General features: G+C 43.8%; 1 long non-coding RNA gene across 1 annotated transcript; it reads left to right on the forward strand.

The window, feature by feature from the left end:
- The first annotated feature begins 19443 nt into the window (after positions 1 to 19443).
- On the forward strand, positions 19444 to 21083 carry LOC308593151. The gene is made up of 3 exons (XR_014010788.1): positions 19444 to 19492; positions 20493 to 20642; positions 20746 to 21083. It is a non-coding gene; the product is annotated as an uncharacterized lncRNA (long non-coding RNA).
- Positions 21084 to 22012: the final 929 nt, after the last annotated feature.

Below are 22012 nucleotides of genomic sequence, written 5' to 3' on the forward strand. Positions count from 1 at the left end.
ACTATACTCTGTTTTTGAAAAGAAGAAAAATCTTTATTGGGTGTTTCCACATGCCACAAGAGGAAAGTATAGCAAAGACTAAAAAATCCAAGTTACCAAAAGTGCTAACATATCCCAAGAGATCTATGCATGCCCCCTGCGTTGTACTGACGTGGTCACGTTTAGAAACAATTGGAGCCATGCTATTCCTCTAGAAAAAGAGAGCCAGTGTGGTGTAGTGGTTAAGAGCAGTGGACTCGTAATCTGGTGAACCGGGTTCGATTCCCCGCTCCTCCACATGCAGCTGCTGGGTGACCTTGGGCCAGTCACACTTCTCTGAAGTCTCTCAGCCCCACTCACCTCACAGACTGTTTGTTGTGGGGGAGGGAGGGAAAGGAGATTGTTAGCCGCTTTGAGACTCCTTAGGATAGTGATAAAGTGGGATATCAAATCGAAATCGAGAAAGAGGTGCTGGAACTCACCATGAACACCTCCTTTGTTCTGTTATCATGGCCATGGCACGCACCTGAGAGGTGCCGGAACTGAGTTCTGGAGAGTTCCGGCTGAAAAAAAAAGCCCTGAATAGGAGGCTCTCAGTGAGCTCACCCTGATGAAATCTATATGGGTTTTCACCCCTACTTTCCAAATTGTTTTCATCTGCCTTATGCCTCGTTTTTTTACCTCATACTGACAGTACAAACGGACCCAGAAAGTGGTGGTCTCTCCTTTATTAGAGGTTTCTAAGCACAGGCTCAATGGCCAATTTTTAAGGATGCTCTAGCTGCAGATTTCCAGGGGTTTGGGATAGATAAGGGGTGGGGAACCTTTGTCACTCCAGATGTTGCTAAACTACAACTCCCAACTCAGCCTTTGAAGTACAGTGGTACCTCAGGTTAAGAACTTAATTCGTTCCGGAGGTCCATTCTTAACCTGAAACTGTTCTTAACCTGAGATACCACTTTAGCTAATGGGGCCTCCCGCTGCCGCTGCATGATTTCTGTTCTCATCCTGGAGCAAAGTTCTTAACCCAAGGTACTATTTCTGGGTTAGCAGAGTCTGTAACCTGAAGCATCTGTAACCTGAGGTACCGCTGTATTTGGCCTTAGAGGTTATTTTCAACTCTTTGATTAAACAGTGCAACTCCCTCATCTTGACTAATGTGCTTCTGCTTCTTTCATCACTTCTTGAGTAGGCTTTCTTTCTTTCTTTCTTTCTTTCTTTCTTTCTTTCTTTCTTTCTTTCTTTCTTGCACTCCTACTTCTTTATTGAGTGGCCCTGTGGTTTTCCTTGGATGCTCAAGAGTTTCTATTTTGTTCTGTTTCTTGGTTTATTTTTGTTCTTAAAACTCTCATTAATTTTATGGTTTGTTCTGCTGCCCACCTTTTCTTTTCTTACATCTATCTTTCACATCTTTTTTTCTGGGTTTTTTTTTTGCCACGGCTTATCATGCAAAACGGCAATAAAAGTGACAGAGCTGATTTCAGCAGTCACCTCTTGGCAGATGCATTTTGTTTTCCCAAGATGCCTCAGATGTTGCGCCGTTCCAAGGCATTCTGTGGGTGGGTGGGGCAATGTTTTCCAGAAAGATACAACATATGAGATGCTCTGGAAAACAAAAATGGTGACTGCCAAGAGCAGTCACCAAAACCAAGAGCAGCTGCTCCTAGGGAAGGAAAACCCTCACAATCTCCAAATCACTGGCAAATGGGTCTGAATGGAAACAAATATGGGTAATGAAAAGCATGTCGATTCTTTACTCATGACTTTTGGAATGAATGAAAATTGAACCCAATAGACCCAATTTTCGTTCATTCTCACACGACTGGACACACTTCTCCTCAATGCCTGCACCTTTCCATGTAGACTTTTCTTCTTCTGATTTTGGTCACTGCTTGGTCTCTGGCCTTCTTCCTATTTTGGAGGACATTTCAAACAAACGTCTCCCATCCCTAGGATTCCCAGTTGCAGTCTTCAGCACCTTTTTTCATGATATGCATGGTAAGGAACCCAGCTGAGGGAACACACCCTCAGCATGAGCTTTCTGCTACCCTTTCAGAAGTACAGGCATGAAACAGTCCACAATGTCCATAATGGATATGGATCTATAATCCATTTCCCAGGCAGGCAAATTGAAGTTTATTTTTATTACCACTTAAAAATACCCTATTTTATTTTATTCCAAGTAACTTTTAAAAGGGTGGGATCTTTACACATGCCAGGATATTGTTCTTTCTATCTTCTCTATAGAATACTGATATTCTGCTTCAAAACTCCAAAAGTCTTTCAAAGATGGCGGCAGTTGATAGGCAACAGCTCGCACTGAGGAATTCTGAGGCAGATCAGCTGGAACTTCCGCAGCCGATGATGGAGGCAAATATTCCCTTGCTGTTGGTTCCCACTGATGTCCTCTAAGGCAACGGGGTTGAATAGCTGGATCCTGCCAAGCCCAATATGAAGGCAAGTCTTGCCTTGCTGGTGGCTGGCGGTTTTTAATATCAGTTAACTTTTGACAGATAGCTTTTCACAGAGAGAAATAAAATGGCTTGTGAAACTTTCAGATGTTATTTCAGGAATTTAGTAATGCTCTTCAGGTAAACAAACATTACATGGCTCCTTAGGTTTCCAATAAAGCAAATCTGAAATGGGCTCCAGCTCTTTCTGGAGAAATATTACGATTCTCTTTGAACACAGCATGAACGTCTATAGAAATGTGTCATCTCATTTATGATGTATTAAACATTTGCCTTGGAAAAAAATGTTTTCCCCTCATTTTTATTCCCAAAGTGACATCTTACTTTGGGTAAAAGGGGTTTTCTCGCCACCATTTCCCACATCATGAGCTGAGTGCTCTGCTAAATATTTCCCATGCCTAAAAATGTTAATTGAGAAGGAACTGTATGCATTTGCTACACAGGTGAAAGGCTTGCATATGACAAGCTAGACCCAGAGACCTCCCCCCTAAATAAAGTCACATTTGATTCAAATTTTAATTTTGGTTTTTGGCACAATTTAGGCCACAACTTTATTGATTACAGAAGGTGAGTGGTTGAATAGGCTCTGGTTCAATTAGCTCCCTGCACCCTTGCAGGCAGCACTGACCCAGAGCACCAGCATAGGTCAGCCAAGGGTGAACACCCGGGTAGGTGAACATGCCCCCTGGACTCAGGTACGGCCACAACCCTCCTCTCAGGGGTTGACCAAACCAGTTGAACCATGGATTCCTTTAACTGAATACCCTTCACATAGGGATGGCGAGACCATTCTCCCATTCCTATCACCTGAACCAGTGCCTTATAAGTTGTGACGATTTGCTATGCGACAGGCGAAAACCCAAATGGCAATAGCCAATCAGCCAAGTGGGGAAAATTCCTGCCGTGCCCCTGTCCCAATGACAGACGACATGCGACGGCATAGCAAGGTCAATCGCAAAATGCCCTAAAAGTAGGGAGAGGTGGGCGGGTGTTCCGAATGCACGAGCCGAAAGAGGAAGCTCTGGGCATGTGCACGGGTTTATACAGGTCCCTCAATCTGTTTGGCCTGCGCCCCATTGGCCAGATTGAACCCAACATTGAGGGACCTACCAATAGGGTGTTGTGGCTATCCAGTAGACCCACCCACAACACAAGAGTTCGGTCTCCAGATTTCACCACAACACATGCCCTCTTTTAGGGAGGACACAATTTCTCTGCATATTAGGTGGCAATCCCATACAACTGTCCAGGGGTCCTTTACTTTTACCTTTGCACACTGACCTGGGAGTAACTTGCATTTACGGTAACTCAGGGGGGCTTACTCCTGAGGAGGACATGTATAGGGTTGTACAGGCTGTAATCCTATGCATATTTATTTTGTAGTGAGTCCTATGATGGAACTCAGTAGGATTTACTGCTGAGTAAACATGCATAGGGTTAGGCTGTATACAGCTGGAACTCAATGTCACACTCTTATAGTCTTTCCCTCTGTGCAAGCATTGCAGCTGACCAGACAGAATAATCTCCTTTCTCCTCCCACATGTGCTTTCCTGGGGAGGAAGGAGGGGAGAGACCCTTTTGTGCAGTGGAAGTCCTTGCACAAGGTATTCACTGATGGGGCTCCTTAGGTCAATCCTGCCCTAATTCTTGTGAGGTTCTGCCTTATTCATTTAATGCCTTTCTAGGGTCTCTGGCATTACCTGTCCCATTACCTGCTACCTCTTAGGGATTGAGCATGGGAATTTCAGCATCAAAATATGTGTCCTACCAATCACATTTGATTCCTCTCCATTAATATGTTGACAACACCCAGCACTGTATTCCTTGACACAACTCTGAAGAGGCTGTGGAGGTCCTCAACCAGGGCATAAAATCATAGAAAGTGGGCCAGGCATGGCAGACTGAGGCAGCTGCCCCAGGGGACAGATGCTGGAGGGCACAGCTTACTGTGCCACGCAGGGCTAAGCTGGCTTACTGCCCTCTGATGTGCTGGAAGGGGATGTCCTGTTGCCAGTGCTGAAGAAAGATTCAACCACCAGTCCCAATTTGTGGAACTGGGAGAGGGTGTCATCTGGTTCTTCACCTCAGACGACAAAAAACATTTGGCTGGACCTAAACTGCACCCAAAGGGACGCGGGTGGCGCTGTGGGTTAAACCACAGAGCCTAGGGCTTGCCGATCAGAAGGTTGGTGATTCGAATCCCCACGACAGGGCGAGCTCCTGTTGCTCGGTCCCTGCTCCTGCCAACCTAGCTGTCGAAAGCACATCAAAGCGCAAGTAGATAAATAGGTACCGCTCCGGCGGGAAGGTAAACAGTGTTTCCGTGTGCTGCTCTGGTTCTCCAGAAGTGGCTTAGTCATGCTGGCCACATGACCCAGAAGCTGTAAGCCAGCTCCCTTGGCCAATAAAGCGAGATGAGCACCGCAACCCCAGAGTCAGCCACGACAGGACCTAATGGTCAGGGGTCCCTTTACCTTTACCTTTAAACTGCACCCACAAACTGGGTGGGTATGGGTTCTGGAGTTCACCCATGTCACCTGTGTTCATGAGCCACTCCTTTTGCCCAATATAATCCAGAAATTGGACTGCATGAATGCACAGCAGTCAGCAGCTTTCTTCATCCCAGGGATGCTTGCGGAATTTATCTTTCTGAATTCCGATTTGAAGCGACCTCATCTGCACCTCCTGCACTGATTTGTGAATCAGAACTTCGTTATCCACCAGCTTCGCACTTCTGAAATATTGCAATGCAGTTATCCACTACAAAAAAGAAGTAAATTGCAGATTGATGTGGAACAGAGACAGAACAAATTTATGAGTGAGCACATGCGATGGCAACACAGTCCAGAAATAGACTGATTCATCTGCAACCATTTCCAAGATTGTCTACCTTTTTTACTCCCCTCCCCCAACATATTACTACTTACTGCAGGCACATAAATATATCAAAGGCAATTTGTTCCCTGTGTCCTGGATGGCAGAATACATTTTCTCTTCCCAGCAAAAGTCTGCATTTTCATTCAGTGTTTTATCTTCGGGTTCAGTTCCTATTCTTTTCACCAGCTTAGCAGAAGCTGTTATAGTGCATATATCACAAATATTTTACAGCCTGTAAAGGGAGTCATGTACTGGATTCTGAACAAGCCGTGAGTTTGATGATATGAGCTTAGCCATATTTTCAACATCCAGGTGTTGCTAAGCCATGGCCTTTCAAGTTTATTATTCTGTTATCAAATCTAGGAGGAGTAAGATAATTACAGCCTATCGACCCAAAATAGCTCTGAAGTGTTGGCAAATATATTCTTGTTGCGAAGTTACATAAAGTGCTCTTTGTCAGCTTTATGCAACAAGTGTTAACTGACATACAACATGCAGGGGAAGGCAGCCTCATAAAAAAAAAAGCTTAAGAAATAATTGCAAGGTGAAGACTTTGTGCTGTGTGTTATGTGGGCTGATTTGGCATTTGGAACATATAAAAAATACCAAACATGTTAAATAATCCAGATGAGACTTTTTATGTGACAGGCAAAGCTCATAAATATGGGTGTGTGTTTCTTATAAAGATAGGCAAAGCTTCCCATTTCAATTGTGTTATCTTTTTAAACACAGAAGCATTTGACTGGCTGAAGGCAAAGAAGATCTAACAAGAAGTAACTGAACCTTCCTGTATAAGTGATGTTGCATAAACGGTCTAGGAAATTTCTGTGAACTTTAATTGTAAGCCAACAGAAGGGCAGTTCATCCATTGTTTTTATCACCCTTGCAAATAGTTATTAGCATTTTTAGACAAATATAACGAGTGAGACAAATGATCAGGAAAATGTGCTCTGATCCAACAGTATGAATCATGCATTCGGATTAATGACATGAATGTGTTTTTCCAGACAGAAAAGCCCAAGCCAAAAGATGGGACTCTATATACAGTGATCAATAGCTTCATTAATCTATTTGGGAGTCAGTCAGGCAATGGAGGGTTGGATTTAGGGAGGAAATGCTGTCTAAGATCCACTGGGATGAGCAGCTTAGGCTGCAGTAGATCTCAGCTGACCCAGCCCCAGTTCAGCTAAAGTTTCGCTGGCATAATTTGATTGTCCTGGCACAACCAAGACTCAGCCAATTGCAATCCGTTTTTGCAAGCCACGTGACTTTCATTGGACATCTGAGTTTAAAAGCAAACTAAAATTACACCAATGAATACAGCTGTATTTCTTTTCAATACATTTGCCTAAGTCACATGTTCTTCTCATGATTGATGAGGTTCTTCAGTCCGGACAGATATCTGCTTTTGATGACGAAACAGTTCACGTTCTGTTTCAAATTCAAGATGCTCTTTTCATGCATGACATAAATCCTAAAGTGCACGACAGAAGATAATTCATGATGGGCCTATAGAAAAGTCACACATTGTTTTATTTCCGCTGAAAGTAAGAATGGGGAAGAAATTCGGTTGAGTCCACATTTAAAGGCAGACTTACCAAATTCATATTTACTGAAACAATTCACAGACTGAAACACAACCATATTTCAAAATTCACACTTCTCCAAATGCTGCAATGCAAAGTAATGTGTACAATAATATATATACTCTGTAGAGCAAGGGGGGCATATAAAAGCGAAAATAGCATACAAAAATGCATGATAGGGAGAAATTCTTTGGGGGAAAAACCCCCCAAAACAAAAGACTGGATAAATATTGAATTTAAGTTCACTGTACCACCTAATCACAAGTGAATTTCTTCTTTTTGGTATATATTTGTTGTTTAGTTGTCTTAGTTGTGTTTGATTCTCCGTGACCCCATGAACCAGAGCATGCATTAGAAACTCACTTTCTTCTCAAAGCTTCTCCTTTTTTATGTCCATGGAGTTTTCTTGCCAAAATACTGAAGTGGATTGCCAGTTCCTTCTCCAGGTGGATCACATTTAGTCTAAACTCTCGGCTATGGCCTGTCCGTCTTGGGTGGCCCTGCACAGCATATCTCATAGCTTCATGGAGTTATTCAAGCCCCTTCGCCACGACAAGACAGTGATCCATGAAGGGGTATGGTATATATAGCAATCTATAAAAACAAGTCAGCAAAGTAGCACCCTATGTGCCAGGATTAAAATCCCAGAATGTTTTGGGATGGCACCATTGTGAGCATCAGAAACTAGCAAACCCTTCTTCATGAAGCTCTTCTGAGACTGCCTCTGGAATCTTATGCTCAGGTCTGGGCACCGCATTATTAAAGAGATTAGGAAACTGGAGGCTATTGACAGGGAAAGTAAGAGAAGAAACTTGAGTTAAAGAGAAAGTTGTAGAGAGATAAATGTGTTGTGCCTTGGCAAACTAATTGCAGCAGCTGTTATATGGTAGTTATCTAATTATATATCTGAAAAGGTGTAGAAGGCAGAAGAAAAGGTAATATTTTCTCTTCTGTGGGGGAAAAAGAACACTTGGATAATTTGTCAAGAGAGACAGTAATGTAGCATTGTAGTAAGCATGTGCAGAAACCTGTTTTCCAGTTTCTCAAAAGTTTTCTTCCCCCATGAAGGAGGCTTATGGTTTGGGGCCTCATTTACAAGATGCTGTATAATTGATTGAGAATTCAGGTGGGTGCAAGGTTGAGTTTCCCTTGCCACTGTGAGGTGGCCTAGTGTAGTGTGTGTTTTATTTCCATATTCTTTTTTTTCTCCCTCTAGGGTGAAAAAGCTCCAGGTTTCCTGATCTGAAAATGCCTCATGTTTTGTGAATTTGAAAAAGCCCCAGGGGTGGAGTTACCTTATGTTACCTCCACGCAGCCTTTAAGTGAAGTTCAGGAAGCCAGATTTCTCCAGCAATCAATGCACTTGCTGACTTTGTTTTTGGGAAAGTTCTTCCCTTTGTCTTCTTTAAACACACACACTCTCACACACATACTTCACATTGATTTATGTAAAAGTAAAAAGACTTCACTTTAAAAAATAACCATGAACAGATGTCAGGACCATGGGAGATGGGCCTCCATGAGAGGCCCAGCTAAAGATACCATGAGGTGTTCAGGAAGTGTGGACACCTGGGAAGACTGCAGAAGGCAGATGACCAGAGAAATGATTTGTAGAATTGAAAGCACACTCACAAAAAACCAAATTATGCCCCACCTGAAAAGTATTTTGCTGAAAGTTTCTCTTCTCTCCTTTTCAAGGTGCTTTCTTATCTCGTTAATTGATGGGATTGTTAAAATAAAATACAAATACATTTGTACAGCTGTAATTGCAGACTTTTGCTGAAGAGGATTCCACACACCCATTCTTTCTTCAGGATAGGTAGATTGCATGGACAGGCCCTGTTTGGAATGATGTGTTTAAGCCCTGGCTTATATTAACGGATGCCAGCAGATGACAAATTAGCCCAAGGCTTACCCTCATGCCCTCCAAATTGGCATCTTGCTCACAAAGCCTATATGCAAACCAGCCTTTAGAAACTGGAATGCACTGTCAAAATTAGGCTGAGGTTGCTGGAAGCCATATACAAATCCAGGCCTAGAATGATCTCCAACTCTGTGTTCCCGTTCCCATGGTTAGCTTCTGGGTCTAAGGCTAGCTGCAACTGGTGGGTTATACTCATGCCACCACCAAAATTAGTGCTGGGTCCAAGCTATAGATAGGACAGGAATTTGGTGAAAGTTCCTGGGAGGTTTTTTTAAAGGATTTGTGCAAATTCATCCTAAAATATCTGGACAACAAGGACAGGAGGACCCTCGCAGTAGTGGCGCCTGCCCTGTGGAACACCCTCCCATCAGATGTCAAGGAAATAAACAACTATCTGACTTTTAGAAGACATCTGAAGACAGCCCTGTTTAGGGAAGTTTTTAATGTTTGATGTTTTATTGTGCTTTTAATATTCTGTTGGGAGCCGCCCAGAGTTGCTGGGGAAACCCATCCAGATTGAGGGGGGGGGTAATAAATAAATTACTACTACTACTGACACGGGTGGCGCTGTGGGTTAAACCACAGAGCCTAGGACTTGCTGATCAGAAGGTCGGCAGTTTGAATCCCCGTGATGGGGTGAGCTCCTGTTGCTCGGTCCCTGCTCCTGCCAACCAACAGTTCAAAAGCACATCAAAGTGAAAGTAGATAAATAGGTACCACTCCAGCGGGAAGGTAAATGGCATTTCTGTGCGCTGCTCTGGTTCACCAGAAGCGGCTTAGTCATGTTGGCCACATGACCCGGAAGCTGTACACCAGCTACCTTGGCCAATAAAGTGAGATGAGTGCCGCAACACCAGAGTTGGCCACGACTGGACCTAATGGTCAGGGGTCCCTTTATCTTTACCTTACTACTACTACTCTAGTCCTACGTGGTAGAAACAGCCCTCCTTTGCACACTCACCAGATAGACCACTGTAAGTTCTGATATGATATGGGAACCATCTGTAGATGGCAAGAAAACAGTCACGGCAATAGCAGCGGAAATACACAGATCCTGCAAAAACTACTAAGAAAATACTGTCCTGGGCCATGTCTCTCAAACACAGGAAGTCAAGCTGTTAGTTCACCTAGCCCAGGACTGTCTACAGTGAACAGCAGTGTCTCACCAGGGTTCCAGACAAGGGACATCCCAAGCCATATCTGGAGAGGCTGCATGGTAACCTGTACCGCTCTACTACAGCCATTCCCTGGCCTATGGGACATGTCCAGGTAGGATCGTCATGTCACCAAATCTCTCCCATTCTGAGGACACCAGTCCTTATAAATTCAGGATTGTAAAGTTATTTGGAACTCTAGACTTGATGCCATGGCATCAGTGTCCCCAGTCTTTGTCACAGGCTACACATGGCCACATTTTTGGCTGGGGTGTCCCAGGGGGCAATGGTACTTGGCCAGCAATGCAGCTGCAACAGCTGCACTGCTGCTTGAAGTCACAGAAAGGCTTTGTTGGATAGAAATAAGGCAAAACGGGGAAATCGTTGGCCACCTTGTAAGATAAGACAGCATTTTTAAACCCCTCCCCCCGCAAAAGTACATGTGTGCCTGGGGAAAATTCCCAGCTTGAATCCAAATATGAAGCATTTTGTCTTACAGCTGGTTCAAAGCCAAGCTGGGGATTTAACCACTGAGACCAGGTTTCCTCTTCTCTTTACCATGAAATCTTTTCAGTTCTACATTCATCGTATTTTTTTCCTTTCACCAGTCTCCCTGTCATTTTTTATGTTTTCTTGAAACTGATCAAAAAGGTACTACAGTGGTGCCCCGCAAGACGAATGCCTCGCAAGATGGAAAACCCGCTAGACGAAAGGGTTTTCCGTTTTGGAGGCGCTTCGCAAAACGAATTTCCTTATGGGCTTCCTTCGCAAGACGAAATCCCATAGGGAAATCTCCGGGACAGCGGGGAAGCGCAGCGCTTCTTCCCCACTGTCCATGGACCTCCTCCGAAGGCTGGCGGTGGGGCGGAAAGCCCTTCTCCCCACGCCAGCCTTCGGAAGGCTCCTCCGAAGGCTGGCGGTGGGGCAGAAAGCCCTTCTCCCCGCGCCAGCCTTCGGAAGGCTCCTCCGAAGGCTGGCGGTGGGGCGGAAAGCCCTTCTCCCCGCGCCAGCCTTCGGAAGGCTGCTCCGAAGACTGGCGGTGGGGCGGAAAGCCCTTCTCCCCACGCCAGCCTTCGGATGGCTGTCCTGAAGACTTGCGGTGGGAGGAGGGTTTTCCTTCCCACCGCCAACATTCAGAATGCTGTTCTGAATGTTGGCGGTGGGGAGGAAAAACCCTCCTCCCACCGCAAGCCCCGGGAACAGAGGAGAAGCGCTGTGCCCCTTCCCCTCTGTTCCCGTACCTGTCCTGAAGGCTTGCGGTGGGGAGAAAAGCCCTTCTCCGCACCGCCAGCCTGGCAAGCGGTTTCCATAGGAACACATTAATTGATTTTCAATGCATTCCTATGGGAAACCGTGCTTCGCAAGACGAAAAACTCGCAAGAAGAAAAAACTTGCGGAACCATTTAATTTCGTCTTGCGAGGCACCACTGTACTGTGAAACAATGCATGTTTTGGGGAAATATACCAGCGATGGCATGACAGGTTTATGAAAAATACATACTGTTGAGAGGGGTGTTTGTATTTATTCATATGCATGTATATTGTAAAATGTTAAAAGCCATCAGGTGCATTTTTTAAGTTGCACTCCATATTTATTTCCAGATTACCTCAATCAATATTTCACACACAAATCCATTCGAAGATTTCCCTCTCCTAATTATTATTGTCGCAGACTGAACAGTCGCTCCTCTGAACCACATGTAAAACTCAGGAAATTCACAAATAACTGTGGTTGCTGAAAGTTTTTCTTTAATATCCTGGAACGAACACTTAGCCAGATGTCTGAGTCAAAACTGCTTTTGTCAATCTGAAGTGGGTTGTGTTGGTTACAAGGAAAGTGTGCTTAGAAAATGACTGAGCTGCTCAGCAAAGAAGTTGGGGAAATTGCTCCAATTAATATATTTCTAATGAATTGCAGTCGGTTAAGCCACTCTAGAGGCAGTACTGTGCTGCTGTGTTGACACTGCTTGGCAGTGGCTAAGTGTGGGATGAGTGGGGAAGGCCTTATCCTGTTGTGCAAAGGTCTCTTCAGGATGCAGTGGGCCCATGTCATTATCAGCAGCAGAGACACAAGCCAGACATCCCTGGTTGCCAGAAGGTTGGCCTTCTGGACACTGCACGTTCTTCATGCTGCTACCATACAGAGGGTCTTTATTTTTGCAGCAGGAATAATGTCCATCATTGACAATGCATCCTATGCAAAAAGTCTGCACAGCTGGCTTCCAGTGGCCGATTCTAAACAAGCAGGCGTATCTTCCACAGAATGCACCTAAAAGCAAATGTACAAGGGAAATTTCTTTATGTTACGCACATTCCTGTTCATGGTACTCACATCCTGGCTTGTGGCTCATAAGACACAAAACCCCTTTGTTTTCAGTGGTTCAGCAACCTACCAAACTACAATGTGACCCAACATACAGGCCACCAATCATATATTGTAGCCAGACAGGTGTTGGATCAGGGGAGTGCTGTGGACAAAGTGTATCTTGATTTCAGTTATGCTTTTGACAAAGTCCCCCATAATATTCTTGCAAGGAAGCTGGTAAAATGTGGGTTGAACAGGGTAAACAACTTCTTTGGAACTTTAATTTTGTATTTATTTTGTAATTGCGACACTTAGGAGACGGTCTGTCTGACTTTGTCAGAGACTGTTCTGAGCTCCCAATCAGCACAAGTCATTACAAATCAGTTTGGGTCAATCCAATCTGCTCTGTTGTGATTTATAGCCGCCTAAACCCAATCTGGATTCAATACAAATTGACCTGACTCTGTTCAGGATTTGGGCAAAGTGGTTGCACAACCCTAGTGTCTACTGTTACTATTCTGTCATCACTATGTCAATAATATTTTTTAAATCGCATGCTCTTTTCACAATTTTTTAAAATCGCATGTTCTTTTCACAATTATTTTTATGCTTACTTTACTCTAGTATAGGTATTTCTGTACTTAGCTGGAGTGCTGCACTGTAAAATTCAAAGAAGCACAAATTTCAGTGTTTGCATATTGTTTCAGAAAGAGCAAATTAGGTGGGTTCACTTTTAAATTACAACTGAATTGAATTCCTCTGATTGTGTGTGTGTGTGTCTCTCTCTCTCTTTCTAAATATAAATATATATTTGCTAGCTTCTTTCTGCAGTCCCAGGCATGTAGCAAAAAGAGGAGAGTTCTCAAACTACAGGCACACCATGATTTATTGCTGGTGAGCTGCACTTGGCTTTGTAGCTCACTGTTTCTGCATGCTTAAGCTGGTCACATCACTTAACTACTCTTCTCAAGACAGCAGACACATGAGTGCTCTTCCCTTCCTTTTATACGTCAGCTGAGAGGATTGAGATCACCACCTGGATTGCAAACATATACGGGCGTCACACTGCCAACTTCCAGCCAAAATGGAGAACCTATTCCATATGCCTCTGCTGTGAGCAACATTTGCATTTGTAATGTCATCTCCTGTCATCTCGAAATCTCGCCTGGCACATTGCCTTAGCTAAATAGCTGGCTTTCAGAGCAAACAAAGCAAGGCAACAGTGCCAGTTTGGCAACAAACTGCAGGCACAGCAGATTGGAAGAAGCTTCCAGGAATCCTACTAGCTGCCCAACTAGCCACAGCTGGAATCATTCAAACTCTCTCACACCCAGCAGGGTGACCAAACCCTCAAAATCCCTCTTCTCCCCTTAAGTACCTGGTTATTATGAACACACTGGGACTGTGGAACTGATAAATGCACTTATTTAGATTTTTAAATCCTCTCTTTCCCTAAAGGCTGAGTGTGAGGCAACACATATCTGAAGCGAGGAACACATGCATGTGTGTATGGATGCAAATATATTGGATGTAAGAGTGGTGTCAGAAAGAGTTGGGGAGAACTCAGGGAGTGCCAGCAAACCGAAGGCCATGTGCCCAGAGGATGGAGAGGCTTTCAGTCCCAGGAATATGAATTGGACACAAAACACTTTCTCTTAATCCAGCAGACATACTGGCCCAGTGTCTTCAGAAGTTATGGGAAATATAGTCAGTTGTTAAATCAGCAAGTTACAAATATTGCAGAACATTAGCAGGCTGGGACAACACTATTTGTGCATCACAAGAAATGAATTAATTCAATTTATTTCTTTATTTTTGTATTATTATTTATTAAATTTGTCTGCTCCCCTTTATCCATAGATCTCAGGGCAAGTCACAACATAAAATTACAATCTTAAAAAAACAAACAGACCATGGAATACATAATAAAATTAAGAACATCCCCCCCAAAAAAATTTGCCCCCGCCCATAACACATTTAAAATGACACTGAATGTCAATCAGCCAAAGCCCTGGTTGAAGAGGAACCTTTTTGCCTGGCGCCTAAAGGTGTATAATGAAGACACCAGCTGAACCACTGCATAAAGGTCTGTTATTGTGTTGCCACCATCTGGACCTCTCGTGGAGGAGGCACACAAAGAAGGTCTCAGAGGATGAGCTCAAGGTCCAGGTAAATTCATTTGGAGAGAGGTGATCCTTGGCATCTTGTGGTCCTGAGCCATTTAAGGCTCTTAAACCACCACTGAGAATTGGGCCCAGAAACTAATTGGGAGCCAGTGCAGTCAGGCCAGGATCGATGTAATGTGCTCAATCTTGCTCCAGTGAGCAATTCAAGGCTCCCAGGAACCCCAAATGATCTATCCACAAAAGAAACCATCTCTTCATGATCTTGCCTCAATCTATGCCGTACTTAGTTCTTTCTTCCATCAGCTATAAACAAATCATCTAGTCACTCCCATTACCAAAAGACAGAAGATTTACCTGTTTTCATAGGAGGCTGCCCATTGTATCTATCCATATCAGTGTTCTCACCCCTTCAGACTAAGAGTTATGCTGAAAACAATAATCTTTGTAGAGCCACTGATCTGTTACAAAAGAAGCTTCCATGGATGAGATTCCTGGAAGCTTCCGTCAGAAGCACCAGAGCTCTGATGGAGTGGAATCCAGACCATGGAAGCCTCTACTACAAGAAATCTCAGAGAAGAAATCATCCACAAGATTCTTTGACATTTCAGCTTCAGCAGACTAGCACAGCTACCCACCTGGAAGTTGTGGTTCGAGGACCTGATCCCCGCATACTGGAATGAAAACACACGGACACGTGATATAAGGTTAATGGGCAAGAAAAGGCCAGAACTTTAATAATCATCATCATCATCATCATCATCATCATCATATCTTTATTGTCATTGCCCCCGCTCGGGGACAACGAAATTACTTGGCTGCTCCATCCACCCAGGTAGGGCACTCCACACAAAATCAAAACAACTATAAAAACACTAATTAAAACAATACAAATTATTGATTACAGCAAGTGAAAAGGTATTGGCTTAGGCCAGGGGTCTGCAACCCGCGGTTCCGGAGCCGCATGTGGCTCTTTTACACCTTTGCCGCGGCTCCGGGGCAGATACTAGCAAGGGGAGGAGGCGCATTGTGTGCCCCGACACTCCCCACTGTGGCGGGCACTGTACTGGCTGTGACGTCGCATGGGGGCGGTGCGTTCATTAGTCATGCACCATCCCGACATCACCTTCCCGTCCGCTACATTGTAAGGGGCATGTATGCTGGTCACTGCATTGAAAGGGGGCATGTACGCTGGTCATTGTTTTGAAGGGGAGTGAAGAACACACACACACAAAAAGGTAACTTGTTAATTTAATGTTTATTTCTATGAGGAGGAGTAATTCTGAGGGGTCAAACAAAGAAATAATAAAAAAGTGACAAAAAAGTTATTTTTATAATGACGAGTTTTGCGGCTCCCAGTTTTTTTCCCTTCGGAAACAGGTCCAAGTGGCTCTTTTTGTCTTAAAGGTTGCAGACCCCTGGCTTAGGCATTGGATGACGTCAGTTGACTCCACCCACTCGGAGAGGGGTGAGTCTAAAAAGGGGGCTTTATTCACCAGTAGGTGGAGCCTGTTGATGCTAATCCAACTATAAGCTCTCCCCTGATGTCACCGAGGGTCGTGCCATGGCCTCCCGCCACGCAGGCATCGGACAGAATACACGACCGCCGGATTCCTTTAACGGAATCTTTTGCAGGAGGAGAGTCTTTGTTGCCATGCTCAAAAAGTGTCAAAACACAGGAACACAGTGTCTGTGGTCCTCAAAGGGTGGGTATTATTTACGATTTTAATGATCTAGTGAAAAGAAATCTTGATTGTAAGAGTGAAGCGTACCTCCAAGTTTAATTCAGGAAATAATGATCCCCAGGCTGCCTTGTGCAGGGATCAGATTTTGAACCCACCCTTTCGAGGGGAAAAGCACGGAGGGGAGGCCAGGCTGGCTTTCATGCCTTGTAGAGCTCAGCTAATGAAGGGGAGTTGCCATCATCTCTCACCACTGTCCATGGTGACTGGGGCTGCTGGGCTCAGCAACATCTGGGGTTCAGCAACATCTGCAGAGCCACATGTTCCCCATCCCCATTGTAATGGATCGTCCTTACTTGTTTTGATTTTCATTTTATGTTTTGGCCATTCAGATTGTCGTTAGCTGCTTTTTATGAGGGAATGTGGAGTAGACAGGTTTGCAATTAATAAGGAATGAACATGTAATTGGCCCATATAAATGATTACTGGGTTTTGACAAACGGAATGCTCTTGCACAACGGCATTTGAAATTGTTTTTCACAGAAACCTCTGGAGTACAATCTTTCACATATGAAGTCGTTTTGGTGGACTTCCTACATAATACGGGCACTTTTATATCTTAGGAAGAAAACCACCGAGATGTGGAATCTTAAGAAAATTAATAGTAAGGATGCTGTTTGCCGTGCCAAATTGTCCTCAGAATAAATAGAACGCTACCAATGCTCATTTTTACATTCTTGACCTGGCAAATATATATGTATGTATATAGTATTGGAACAGGAAATCACAGTCTGAAACATCGACAGCCTCCAAATGAAAAGTACCTATGAACAGGACAAAATATGACCATGTGTCACATACAATATGCATTTTTTTAATTTAAAAAATGTACCCAGTTTAATGTCTCCCCATAATGCAAAGCAGACTTTCTCATTATTTTTATAGGCTTTATTGCTTTCATGTGGCCCACAAAATGGTTTGTATTTTTTGTTCAAATGGTAAAAATAGGCAGTCTTTTCCACAAAGGATTGTGCATTATTGTCACGACTTATAAAATCGGGAACGGATGATGTTGCATGTGTGTGTGTTTTGGAAATAAGCAACAGTCAATATGTAGCCAATTATATTTGATCATTAAATTACCGTATTTTTTGCTCTATAAGACTCACTTTTTACCTCCTAAAAAATAAGGGGAAATGTGTGTGCGTCTTATGGAGCGAATGCAGGCTGCGCAGCTATCCCAGAAGCCAGAACAGCAAGAGGGATTGCTGCTTTCACTGCACAGTGATCCCTCTTGCTGTTCTGGCTTCTGAGATTCAGAATATATTTTTTTTCTTGTTTTCCTCCTCCAAAAACTAGGTGTGTCTTGTGGTCTGGTGCGTCTTATAGAGCGAAAAATACGGTATTTAACATCTGAGACAGGGAACCAAACACTATTCATTGTGTTAAAAATGGTTCACAATGCAGATCTCTGTGTGATGCAAAAGATTTCAAAACCTTCCCCTCCCACCCACCCACCACAGTGCTTGACAGATGAGTGAAGAAAATACAGGGAGAAAAAGTAGTTATATTCTGGACTTTTATTTGATTTTTCCAATGGGTGATGGGAACTGAAGACAAACAACATCTGGAGGGAGAAAGGTTAGCCATCTCTGATTCATAACATTAGTGAATGATATTCTGATATATACGTCACTGAACTCCAAAGTGCATTTCTGCTCCTAGAAAGGTGCTGTAATCATCATGAGAGGAGCATGTAGGGCTTTAACTGCTTATGAATTGCTGCTTCCTGTGTTCCATAAATGTTTGATCTAGTCTGAAGACACCAAAAGCAAGTGTCCCGCTTCTCCCGTTCTTCTGAGCAGGCACACATGATATAGTTACGATGGTCATGGGGGGAAGTTTGGTGAAAATGTCCTAATGTGCCAAATTGGGATCTGCACTGAACCTAATGACCCCACCACTGACTTACATGATCAGTTATCATGCCAGCTTGAAACCAGGCTTAGCCAGCCAGTGTCGCTTGGACATGGACCCATGAAGGCATGATAATACTACATTTATTTACAAAAAAGGGGAAAGAAATTACAGTGAGATCACTCACACTAAATTCTCACAGAGCTGTGAGGAACTGGATGTTTACATGCATAGTAGCTTACTTTTATCCAATGTCCAAGTTGTATGTGTGTGTTTTTGCATTTTTATGTACTGGAATCTATTTGTGGGTATTTGGACTGCAGTGGGTTTTTGTTTTGTTTTTTTAATGGCATCCTCAGAGAGTCCAAGATCAGGCCCCTCTCCAGGAAATGGACTGACCCAGGGTCCTGCAGATCTATGCCCAGCCCTGGCCTTCTCCCATAATGCCTCATTTAGATGGCCTTCGCTGGCTACCTCTGATGGGATGCTGTTGGCGGTAGCTTCTTGGCTGTCCGTGCTTGCATTTGGCGGGTGTTGTGAGAGCCTCCAGACCGGGAGATTCCCCACTGCAAATAGAGCCTGGCAGAGGAACTCCTCTGCCTATTCCTAACCCCCTGCAGCAATGTTGATGGGAGGGGCGGGGTTGATTGCTCTCTAAGTATACATTCGTAGGATCAAGTTGACAAAGGGTCCATTGGCAGTTGCTCTTGTAATTGATGTAGTTATACTAATAAAATAAACTAAAACCCTGAGAAATGACTTAAGGTTTCAAGCCAGCCCTCGTGGCCAATACACGCAAACCTCTGAGCATGCCAAGATGTGGATTGAGTGAATGTTTACTTCATTTTTTCCAGTGCGTCAGTCAGTTTGTGGCATTTCCCATATCTGTATATTGAATTTAAGAGCTACATTGTCAAGATCGCTGGTTTACAAGTCAAGGCCAGGATCCATGAGTGAGTCACACATTGTCCACTACCATCATTTTTCTTTCTTTCTTTGTTGTTTAGACTTGGGGAGGGGCTTTTGAGAATAAGATGATGGGGAGGGGGAGAGAAAGACAGGCAGGTACATAAAAATGAAGTGGGACCTTTATTGCAGTTTCAGATTAAAAGTACATTTTGGGATTGTAAAGACTGAAGGCTAGAGGGTATATTCTATAGGTCACTTGTGCTGCAGAACACTCAAGCATGCACTATCAACCTATTCATAGACAACCTTTCCTCCCATTTTCCTTTTTCTCATCACCCTAAAAACAGGAAACATTGGTGCAGTGGTACAGAAACATTGGGTGTCATTCTGAATTGGCTTATGTTTTCTCACATTAACACTGTTGCAAACAAGCAAATATGACAGGTTTTTGGGCATTGTGACATCGATACATTCCCAAGGTGATCCCTGATTGGCTGGGATTGTGTTGTAAGGATGAAGAAGTCTTGACGGAAGACCAAGAAAATGCCCCAACAGCTGTCCAGAGGTTAGAAAATATAAAAAAATGGCAATCTTTTGAGAGTTTGGCCAAATGATTCAATCCTTCCCAAAAGCTCCCTTTTAAATCCAAAAGTATTCATCTGTGATCAGTCAAGACAGCCCTAATATTATATTTCAGAATGTCTTTTTCCAACTTCTACTTTGTGGACAACAAAGAGAAATGATGTGTTCTGACGGAATGGCATTCTCAGCCCCCCCCCCCTTGTGAAAATGTGGTTGCTTAAAGTGACTGCACATTGCAACTGTGTGATTTGCTGTTTACCAATGAGCAAGCAAGGGGAGCCCCAAGTTTTTTAACCTATCTATCTTGATGGGTAAAGTGAGCATTTGACAGGATAATCACATAAGTGGCTTGGCCCAATGGCCAATTTGAATAAAGAAATGATCCAGCTCGCATCAGGGAGCACACTGAGAGTTGTGTGAATTGGCCCTCACTTTCTAGTGGAACACCTGCAATAGCACATCTCTCTGAAATGCTGCCTGCCAAAAAAATTGGGCCATTTGACTCACTAATGAAAGGAAAAAGGAAACAGACACAGATCTGTGTGTGTGTGTGTGTATAAACAACAAAGTCAAGACCAATGAGGAGAACCAGCATACCATGGAAATGAAGGGATGGAGGGGTACCAAGAATGGGCACTGCACATGTTGTATGACAACCGTAATAAACATTTCACACGGAGAATTATAGCTGGGTTAAGTCTCAAGGAATGTCCCACAGAGAGAATAGGTAAAGTGATACCTTTCCCAAGAATGAAAAACAAAAATGGCAGTGATGAAAAGCTATGTACAGTATGATCTGCATGGCTGTATGGATATGAGGCATGGAATATCGACATGGAACAGAGGGGGCGGAAATGGGACCAATTCAGATGTAGTTTTCTTAGGCAGATGCTCAGAATGACTAGTATTATTCTATAGCAGTGTAACCCCTGAAGGCTTTCCGCTGCTGCATTAAGCATTTTCTTCCACTCTAACCTTTCCAGATGTAGTGTATGTCAACCAAGAGAGGTGATACCTTCGAAGTTATTTATGTATTATCACAGGCTCCTTGACTTCTTCAGGATCTGGCATGGTTTCACAGCCCCAGACGCAAGTGGAGGAGGAAGGAAAAGGAACAGATGAAAGGCTGGAAGGTGAGCATCTCAGGGATGAAGGAAGAAGGTCCTTCTCTTGTTACTCCAGATGCCAGAGAGGGAGAAGCAGATCTACCAGTTCTCTCCCTTGCCCCTCCTACAGATCACAGAACCTCATGTGCCAGTGAGAGGGACCCAACAGGAGGAGGCGGCAGCAGAGCTGGAGGAAGAGGGGCAGGACACAGTGTTGACACTGAGAACCAGGTGCTGCCTTCAAAAGTGGGATCTGATGCACCCAGCCAGGTGTAATGTTTGTGTGTACGCATGGTAGAACCATAGAGAAAAAGCATAAGATGAGTGAGCTCATCCTACATCATCTTTAATAGCTTGGCAGAAGAGGCATGTCACCAGTAAGGACATCTTCACAGCTTCTGGTTAGGTATGAATCTCTTGCCTTGCTCATATACCATGGAATCTTGACTTCTAGAGCTTGTGCTTGCTGCTGAGCCTGTACTGCTATTTAGAATGAGTAAACATCTCTTCTTTATTTTCAGCTAAAAGTTGTTGTCCTTTCATTTTGGGACATGAGCCTGACACATATCTTAAGCAAAATCATATGTCTCAAGGCTGAGGAGCCTTATGCCTGGGGGCCAAATGTAGCCCTTCAGATCTCTCTACCTGGTCCTCAAGAGTCTCTCTAGACCAGGCATAGGCAAACTCAGCCCTCCAGATGTTTGGGGACTACAACTCCCATCATCCCTAGCTAACAGGATCAGTAATCAGGGATGATGGGAATTGTAGTCCCCAAACATATGGAGGGCCAAGTTTGCCTATGCCTACTCTAGACCTTGCACCTTCTCAAGGCCAATCCTGCTCCATGCCCTCCTCAGTTGCTTTTGCTTGAAATGTCTTCTGTTTGTTTGGATGAAGAGAAGAATATGTACAGATTTAATACTGTAGCCAATTATGATTTTATTTAGAGAAAAGATTACTGAAGACAAGCTTTCTTCGTCCAGTAACTTTTGTGACTGGTAAGCCAGCTGTAACAAGATGTAGGCACAGTTCAATATACATTAAATAGTTCAGCTTGTAGAGCTTTGCCAGTTCAACTATTTCCCAAAAAGAAACAGCTCATCTTGTTTATAAGCTAGTCTGACTTTGGAAATCAGAGTAGTCCTCAGAAAAACCATCTCTCCCAAAGGATGCTAGAAACTTCTCCACAACTACTGCCCTAACAGCACACAAGAGAGAAGGAAAGGAGAAACCCAACCTCCCTCTTCACATTAGTCCTTCCTTCATTGCAACTGGAGTGCCAACATTGCTGCTATCCCTGTGCTACCCAGTAACCGTAATATAAAAGGGAGAGGGATGAGGGTTTGGAGATCAGGGAGCTGGAAGGAAGAGTGTTTTGGGCATCATGGTGGCTGGGT

The sequence above is a fragment of the Podarcis bocagei genome (assembly GCF_964188305.1).
Source record: "Podarcis bocagei genome assembly, chromosome: 8".
Lineage (NCBI taxonomy): Eukaryota > Metazoa > Chordata > Lepidosauria > Squamata > Lacertidae > Podarcis > Podarcis bocagei.